Source organism: Chlorocebus sabaeus, chromosome 4, assembly GCF_047675955.1.
Source record: "Chlorocebus sabaeus isolate Y175 chromosome 4, mChlSab1.0.hap1, whole genome shotgun sequence".
Classification (NCBI taxonomy): domain Eukaryota; kingdom Metazoa; phylum Chordata; class Mammalia; order Primates; family Cercopithecidae; genus Chlorocebus; species Chlorocebus sabaeus.
In genome coordinates this window covers 67045947-67054454 of record NC_132907.1, presented here as the reverse complement: position 1 = coordinate 67054454, position 8508 = coordinate 67045947, and the positions used below count along the sequence as shown (strand labels likewise).

General features: G+C 32.6%; 1 long non-coding RNA gene across 1 annotated transcript in view; it reads left to right on the top strand.

Annotated features, from left to right (window-relative positions):
• The window catches only part of LOC119620808 (uncharacterized), a 31425-nt gene extending 30392 nt beyond the window's left edge, over positions 1-1033 (top strand). Inside the window, exon 6 of the long non-coding RNA XR_005237358.2 lies at positions 578-1033. This is a non-coding gene — a long non-coding RNA (uncharacterized lncRNA). The remainder of the gene's footprint in view (positions 1-577) is intronic.
• The last annotated feature ends 7475 nt before the right edge of the window (positions 1034-8508 follow it).

Sequence of the window (8508 nt, the reverse complement as noted above, 5' to 3'; positions counted from 1 at the left end):
ATAAAAAAAAAAAAATATTTATGTTGTAACTGAGAAAACCTATTTAACACCTTTCAAATTATCTAAACAGAAATTTTACATACTTGACTAAATTCACATTAAATTCTGAATTTTACATGACTTTATGTGGCTCTACCATTCATGCTGTTGAACTTCTGAGCTATTAATATTTACAAATACCCCATGTTCTTTCAAATGATTTCATGCTTACGGAAACACATATCAAAGTACATACAGTGAAATAAAACTGCAGCAATACAGAAAAATAAAAACTATCATATGACAACACGATGAAGCCAGAGTTAACATGAGCACATTAAATGAAATCCTAACATTTTCTTTTAAACTTTGTGCCTGTGTCTTACTATGCTAATGTAGGTAAAAAGCAGTATTTATAGATGGAAGAAATATGAAAAGAAGCTTGATTATTATTTGTGCAATTTCTAGAGTCCACTGACACTTACCACTCTTAACATCCAAACACTGCTTCCTTTCCAAGAAGGAATCATACAAAAAATGTAAGGCAGCATACTCTAATTTTTTTTTTTTTTTTTTTTTTTTTTTTTTTTTTTTTAAGACGGAGTCTCACTCCGTCGCCCAGGCTGTAGTTCAGTGGCGTGAGATCTTGGCTCACTGCAAGCTCCATCTCCTGGGTTCACACCATTCTCCTGCCTCAGCCTCCCGAGTAGCTGGGACTACAGGCGCCCGCCACCATGTGTGGCTAATATTTTTGTATTTTTAGTAAAGACTGGGTTTCCCCGTGTTAGCCAGTATGGTCTCGATCTCCTGACCTCGTGATCCGCCGGCCTCGGCCTCCCAAAGTGCTGGGATTGCGGGCGTGAGCCACCGTGTCTGGCCAGCATACTCTCTTATTCATAGATTTTGAATTTAGGCCTACATGAATAATGATATATTTACTATGATGTTACTATCTATCAACTTTATTTTTCTTTTCTGTGAAATAGGAGCCAAAATAATATTTATTTCATATCTTATGAAGTTAAAAATAAAATATAACTAATAAGGGGCTTAACAATTAGTGTCATTTTGTAATTACTTTGTACCATTATTAATTGCCGAGATAGAATATGGTATCGCTAGTCATCCATATCTATTGCCCAACTTCATTGAGATTTCTTCTTACTAGTTTGCATAGATAGGCCAAAATTTTTGATCCACTGCTCAACTCCTATCTCTAAACCACTGGTTCTCAAATAGAGGTTATTTTGACACCTAGGGAACATTTGACAACATATGGAGATATTGTTGATTACACAGGGCAATGCTTCATAAGCACAGAATTATCTGGCCCCAAATGTCGACAGTGTCAAATTTGAGAAACTCTGCACTAGGCTTTTCTATCTAGTTACCCACCTCTCTGCTTTGCCCTGCCCCCAATTTTATGGATATCGAATTCCTGATTTCTCACTGCATTACTCGCACTTATAGATATTCTAAATTGATTTGTATATATCTTCCTAGTTTGACCCATTGCTTTTAACTGAATTTTACTGGGCTTTTATAAAGGCCATGTTCATGGAGTTCAGTCATTATCTGCACCAAATTTTTATTTGCTTCAGTCTGGGGAGGAACTCTATATTAAAAAATAAAAACAAAACCCAAAAACTAATTTATGAAAGATATTTTATAATGTAATTACTTAAACTTTTTTTTTCTTCTTTCTTATATGAGCTTTTAAATTCAGTGAGTGACGTGTGGTTTTCAGGCTGGGTCAGGAAGTTTGCTTGGACAGGGAAATTTTGTCCGCTGAGACACTAGGGAGCAAATGCCCATGTGGGTGCAGGCTGGTCACTGACCTCCTAGGGTTCCCTGACAATAAGTTAGTTGTGGTTGAGGTCGCCAACATCAGAGCTTAATAGGCCCCTGGTACGGGTGAATCTCTGCACCACAGAGACTATTCAGTTATAGAGCTCAGCTTCTGTACATAGGCAACCTTTTTTGTTTTTTTCAATTTTTTGGCAGCAAAGTTGAGAAAGTGAACACACAAACAGCCCATTTCTTAGCTTATCAATATCTGTACCAATTTCTTTCCCTCATCAACATACATTTTCCATATTTTGTTGGTATTAGCCTCTGACATTCATCCACACAAGAAAGTCTACAAAGCCTAAACTAACTTTTAAACATTATTTAAGGTAATAACTTTGTCTTCCACCAGAAACCTGGAGACATTTTTAAAAGGATTTGAAGAGCTATATACCCTAGGGACAGAGAAAAAAATTAGTGCTGACCAGTCTGGGCCTACTTGACTAAAACAAGATAGATTAAATTAATAAAACCAAGATGTTCTGCATTTATAAAGATGTTAACTCTTTTTAATGTGTATGACTCATTAATGAGTTTATAATTAGATTTTGAAGGATTTCATTCTCGATCTTGCAGATTGTGAGTATTTTTCTGGTAAATTAGGAAGCATGATTTTTCAATAAAAAAGCTCACTGGAAACCCCTGTAACAAGTAATAAATATTAAAAATTTGCAGAATAGTTTACTCATTCAATAAATAATGACTCCACATGTTTAGAAATGCTAGAGATAAAGCATTTCTAAAGGCAAATTCTACTGTTTCCTGGTTTTACATTCTAGATTTTAAGACAAAGATGGCTTCCTTGACATTTAGATATGTGAAAGAAATTTCTTAGTGATATAATTTTTTCTTACTCTGACTCTGTGAGACTTTTGTTTATATTTTATGAAACTATTACTATATAGTACATTATAGAAATATATTTGAGAAATTATTTTTAGCTTTTAGAAATTAATTTGCATAATATATTTTAATTTTAATAAAGCTCCATTCCTCTAGTCCTTTCATATTTGGAAGATATTTCCTATACAATATCTTCTATATTATTTAATATTGCTGTTTCTTATAAAAGAAATTGAAACCTTTTACTCATATATACCAGACTTCCAAAACTGTCTTAGCTTGAAAATCAGTTCTCCAAAATGCTTTCTCTAACTAAACTTTATATCTTAGGTGCAAGTATAATCCTGGTAAATACTATAGTCAGGCATTTTTAAAACTTTATGTTTTCCATATATGCAGCAGGGTATCATCTTCTTGCCCTTTCCCTCACTATAGTATCCTTCAAGAACATTATTAGCTCGAATTCTAAATTTCAATGAAACAATCATCTATCCATTTTGTAATTCACTGTTTTATTCAATAAATATTTAGTGAATGATTTCTGTGTGTCAGGAGTGTATTGGGAGCTTGGGGGCAAAGTGGTGGGCTAAATAGGCATGTTTCTTTCTTCACAGAGTGCATATTTTAACTACACTAGTCACAATAATGACTTGGTAAAATCTAAATACTATGATAAAAGGAAAGATATTTCTGGATACAAATAGTCAAGAACTAATGCACAGTTCACAGACTTTGTCCAGTCTGGGGGATCATCCTTTATATAGAACACTTTATTTTGTTAACTTAGGTATGAAAGACTGTTAAATTGTTTTAATAAGGAATCCATCTAAATCATACTTTTATGCATGAAGGGAGAGAATGGTAAATCTACTTTTGTCTCTGGCTCACCAAAAGGCCCTATAGGTATTATTAAAGTGTTTATAAAATGTAAAATATATTTTAAATGTTAACATGGCAACTACTTAGGAAAAAGAATAAAATAGATGGGAAAACTGTTAGGGATTAAAGATTCTATTTTAGAGGACATAGTAACAATATTTGTAGAGCATTTGCCTTAAAATACGTGTTCATTAAACACTAACTTGAACAGGATTATACATTTTCATACATCTTCACATTTAAAAGGCAAATAAGATTGATGCTTTTGTTAATATTCTCAATTCACCACTTTATCAAAACTAGTTTCTTGACACAGAATAGTGTCTGCATTTCCATAGCCATAAGAGAGAATAAAACATTTTCTCCTTTTTTAACTTTCTCTTTCTCTCTTATTTTCCCCTTTGGCTTTAGAAAGTCAAAGTCCTAGAGTTTTATTTGTTTGCTATGAAAGAAAACCCTGACCATAAGAGCTTAACACTAACAATACAAAACCAGGAAAGGGCAGAGAGGAATTTCTAACAAACGAGATATGAGGCACACAATGGTTTGCTTCTATGACTTAGACACATTTCCACATATTTTCCAAGGTAATTTTGTGCTATTTATATTTTGATCATAAAGCCAAATGTTAACAAACATAAATTATGGGCATTAGAAGTTATTTACTCACATGTTCATTTAGTTAAGCAATTTTGAAAATTCATTTTTGTTTTGTGTAGAAATGAAACACAAGCTTTTACTTCTCTGACTTGCCTATTCCTGTTGATAAGCAGAGTTCTATAATGTTCATAATTACTGTTTGCCACTATGTCGGTTATTTCACAGTAGTTGTCCTGAAAGTCCACAATGAAACAATATTTTACATAGTTACATACCCTATAATATCATCTTATGTTATTAAGGTGACAGTTACAGACAATAAAATTTTTTTGTAAATAGAATATTATAAAATGTACAGTGAATGCATGAAGTGCTCATTTTATAAAATGCAATATGACCTGAATTTCTGATATAATGGTAGAAGACAAAAATGTTTAAATAAGCTAAATCCCCTTTGAATATATTTCTACATTTGAAACATTACTTTGCTCTTAATACAACAGTAAAATTCAAGTCCTGCTATTTTATATCTCAGATTTCAAATGTACTTCCATCTTTTAACCATATTCTATATTCATTACCCTTTAATTTTATAATCAGAGTATTTTTATTTTTAATCATAAAAATAAAATATATGATATTTTCCTTAAAATGAGGTAATTAATAAATAGTTCAACTTAATGTAATTGTAGAATTCGTATTTTCTTTTTTTTTTTATTATACTTTAAGTTCTAGGATACGTGTGCACAACGTACAGGTTTGTTACATATGTATATTTGTGCCATGTTGGTGTGCTGCACCCATCAACTCCTCAGCACCCATCAACTCATCATTTACATCAGGTACAACTCCCAATGCCATCCGTCCCCACTCCCTACTCCCCATAATAGGCCCCGGTGAGTGATGTTCCCTTTCCAGAGTCCAGGTGATCTCACTGTTCGATTCTCACCTATGAGTGAGAACATGCGGTGTTTGGTTTTCTATTCTTGAGATAGTTTGCTGAGAATGATGATTTCCAGCTGCATCCATGTCCCTACAAAGGACACCAACTCATCCTTTTTTATGGCTGCATAGTATTCCATGGTGTATATGTGCCACATTTTCTTAATCCAGTCTGTCACTGATGGACATTTGGGTTGATTCCAAGTCTTTGCTATTGTGAATAGTGCCACAATAAACATACGTGTGCATGTGTCTTTATAGCAGCATGATTTATAATCCTTTGGGTATATACCCAGTAACGGGATGGCTGGGTCATATGGTATTTCTAGTTCTAGATCCTTGAGGAATCGCCATACTGTTTTCCATAATGGTTGAATCAGTTTACAATCCCACCAACAGCGTAAAAGTGTTCCTATTTCTCCACATCCTCTCCAGCACCTGTTGTTTCCTGACTTTTTAATGATTGCCATTCTAACTGGTGTGAGGTGATATCTCATTGTGGTTTTGATTTATATTTCTCTGATGGCCAGTGATGATGAGCATTTTTTCAGGTGTGTGTTGGCTGCATAAATGTCTTCTTTTGAGAAAATGTCTGTTCATATCCTTTGCCCACTTTTTGATGGGGTTGTTTGTTTTTTTCTCGTAAATTTGTTTGAGTTCTTTGTAGGTTCTGGATATTAGCCCTTTGTCAGATGAGTAGATTGCAAAATTTTTCTCCCATTCTGTAGGTTGCCTGTTCACTCTGATGGTAGTTTCTTTTGCTGTGCAGAAGCTCTTTAGTTTAATGAGATCCCATTTGTCAATTTTGGCTTTTGTTGCCATTGCTTTTGGTGTTTTAGACGTGAAGTCCTTGCCCATGCCTATGTCCTGAATGGTATTACCTAGGTTTTCTTCGAGGATTTTTATGGTGTTGGGTCTAACATTTAAGTCTTTAATCCATCTTGAATTAATTTCCATATGAGGAGTAAGGAAAGGATCCAGTTTCAGCTTTCTACCTATAGCTAGCCAGTTTTCCCAGCACCATTTATTAAATAGGGAATCCTTTCCCCATTTCTTGTTTTTCTCAGGTTTGTCAAAGATCAGATGACTGTAGATGTGCGGTATTATTTCTGAGGGCTCTGTTCTGTTCCATTGGTCTATGTCTCTGTTTTGGTACTAGTACCATGCTGTTTTGGTTACTGTAGCCTTGTAGTATAGTTTGAAGTCAGGTAGCGTGATGCCTCCAGCTTTGTTCTTTTGACTTAGGATTGTCTTGTCAATGCGGGCTCTTTTTTGGTTCCATATGAACTATAAAGCAGTTTTTTCCAGTTCTGTGAAGAAAGTCATTGGTAGCTTGATGGGGATGGCATTGAATCTATAAATTACCTGAGTGACTGAGTGAGACTCTGTCTCAAAAAAAAAAAAAAGATTCGCGTTGAGCATGTTGGGAATTAAGGTAGATATGGCCAGCTTGTATTTGTAGAAAAAATTTGGGCACTTTGTAACATTAAGCACAATACCATTCTACCTCATTCAATCTTATTTTTTCATAATTTTCAATACGATGAATCTATGCATCCATCCGTTAGTTTCTATGACAGCTCTCTTCTCAACACTAACAGTGCTATAATATTTACATGTACTAGTACAAACTCACTTTTCTGTATATTTTACTTCTTCATTTTTGCAAGGTAAAATGAGTGCAAATAATTTAAAAGTAATTTTTAGTGTTATTTCCCCAAGGACCATTATTTCATTTACTCTATGAAAATAACATTCTGTGTTGAAATAAATTTGGGACTTGCTGACATAAACAACTTCCTAACCTCAATCCATCACAGAGTCTTTATTCTATACATGGTTTTATGAATTTTCAAATAAGAATGTGTTGCCAAAGTTTTCCAATCATATCAGAACATTTCCTAAAATATCATTCTACAAACTCAGAATAATAAATGCGGGCAAATTATAACATGCTAAATTCAAATTTTGGAAAAGGCTTATCTAACTGTTTAGCAGTTGGCCTTAAAGACACGCTACAAATATTAATTATCTGCTCTTCCACTAACTAACCATGTGAACCTTGGCCAGTGACTTAGTTTCTTTGTGCCTTAGTTTTCTTCTTATGACATGGGTAACTATAAGAATTCTTATCCAACATATGGAAGCCACATACGTTTTAATAATTTTAATTTACCTTGGATAACTTTGCCTATAAACTGCATTATGCTAAAAGAAAATAACTTTTCATTTGCTGCTTTGTGTCACCTTATAATCTCATTTAGAATTTTTGTTCCAGCTTATCATTTCAATTTTTAATAGTTTAATTTTTTAACCTTGAATACTATATTTGGATGTATAATATTTCTTTTACCTAAAATGTATATGCATCTCATATTTATTATTATTATACTCTATGTTAAATATATCAATTTATCAAATTTACCTGTCAAGTTACAATAAAAATATGCATATTGTGTGTATTAGTCACAAGAAAAACAGTAATTGTACGTGTCATATTCTTAAAAACAGTAATCGTATGTCTCATATTCATGCAGTAATTGTATGTCTCATTTTATTTTATGAATAAAAGTAGTTGGTAGGGAAATTATGGTGAAATTCCCACAGCAGCCCATATGTTTCAATTCTCAGTGTTATTTAAAAACAATTTCTAATTAGAATATAAAAATAATATGATTATATAAATATATAATGATCAGAATAGTTTAAAAGTATCTCAATATAACATTCTTGGAGTGAACATAAATATAGGAGTTCCTGGAAATATTCTTTGATTAATATTTTATTTTTGTTAAAATTTCCAATGTTAGAATTACAGAATGACAATTACAAATTACAAATTTACAGAATGACAGAATAAATGTATAAACAGCACAATATGATATTCAAATCAGTAGAGCATATTCACATTTAAATGACAGTAGTTTTTGCTGTAATTTTGATCATGCTTCTGCAAAGATACGAAATTCCTTAATAATTTATTTTCTAAAATTGCATCCGTAATCATCTATAATGCTGAAAATTAGAATCCTTTAATTGTCAGGAAGAATTACTTCCCTTTTTATTGATTTCTTATTGTAAAATAGTAAAGTTCCAACATAGCTATTAGTGTAGCATGGATTAATGATTTGATACCATTCCATTTCTACAATCAACTGCTTCATCAAAATTTCTAGGATTTAATCCAACAGTAATCTCTTGAATGTGTATTCTCCTGAAGGTGGAAATTGTATAGCAAGAAACTAATTAGGCAAGATAAATCTTCAAAACACTTAAAATACCAAAACAATTAAAAAGCAGAAAATAACTTTTTCTAAATACTTCAATTTGCAGACTATATTTGTTTTACTTTTAAAAGAACAAATGAGGGCACAAATATTATATTCTTAATATAGCTATCCATGCAAGATCTTGTCA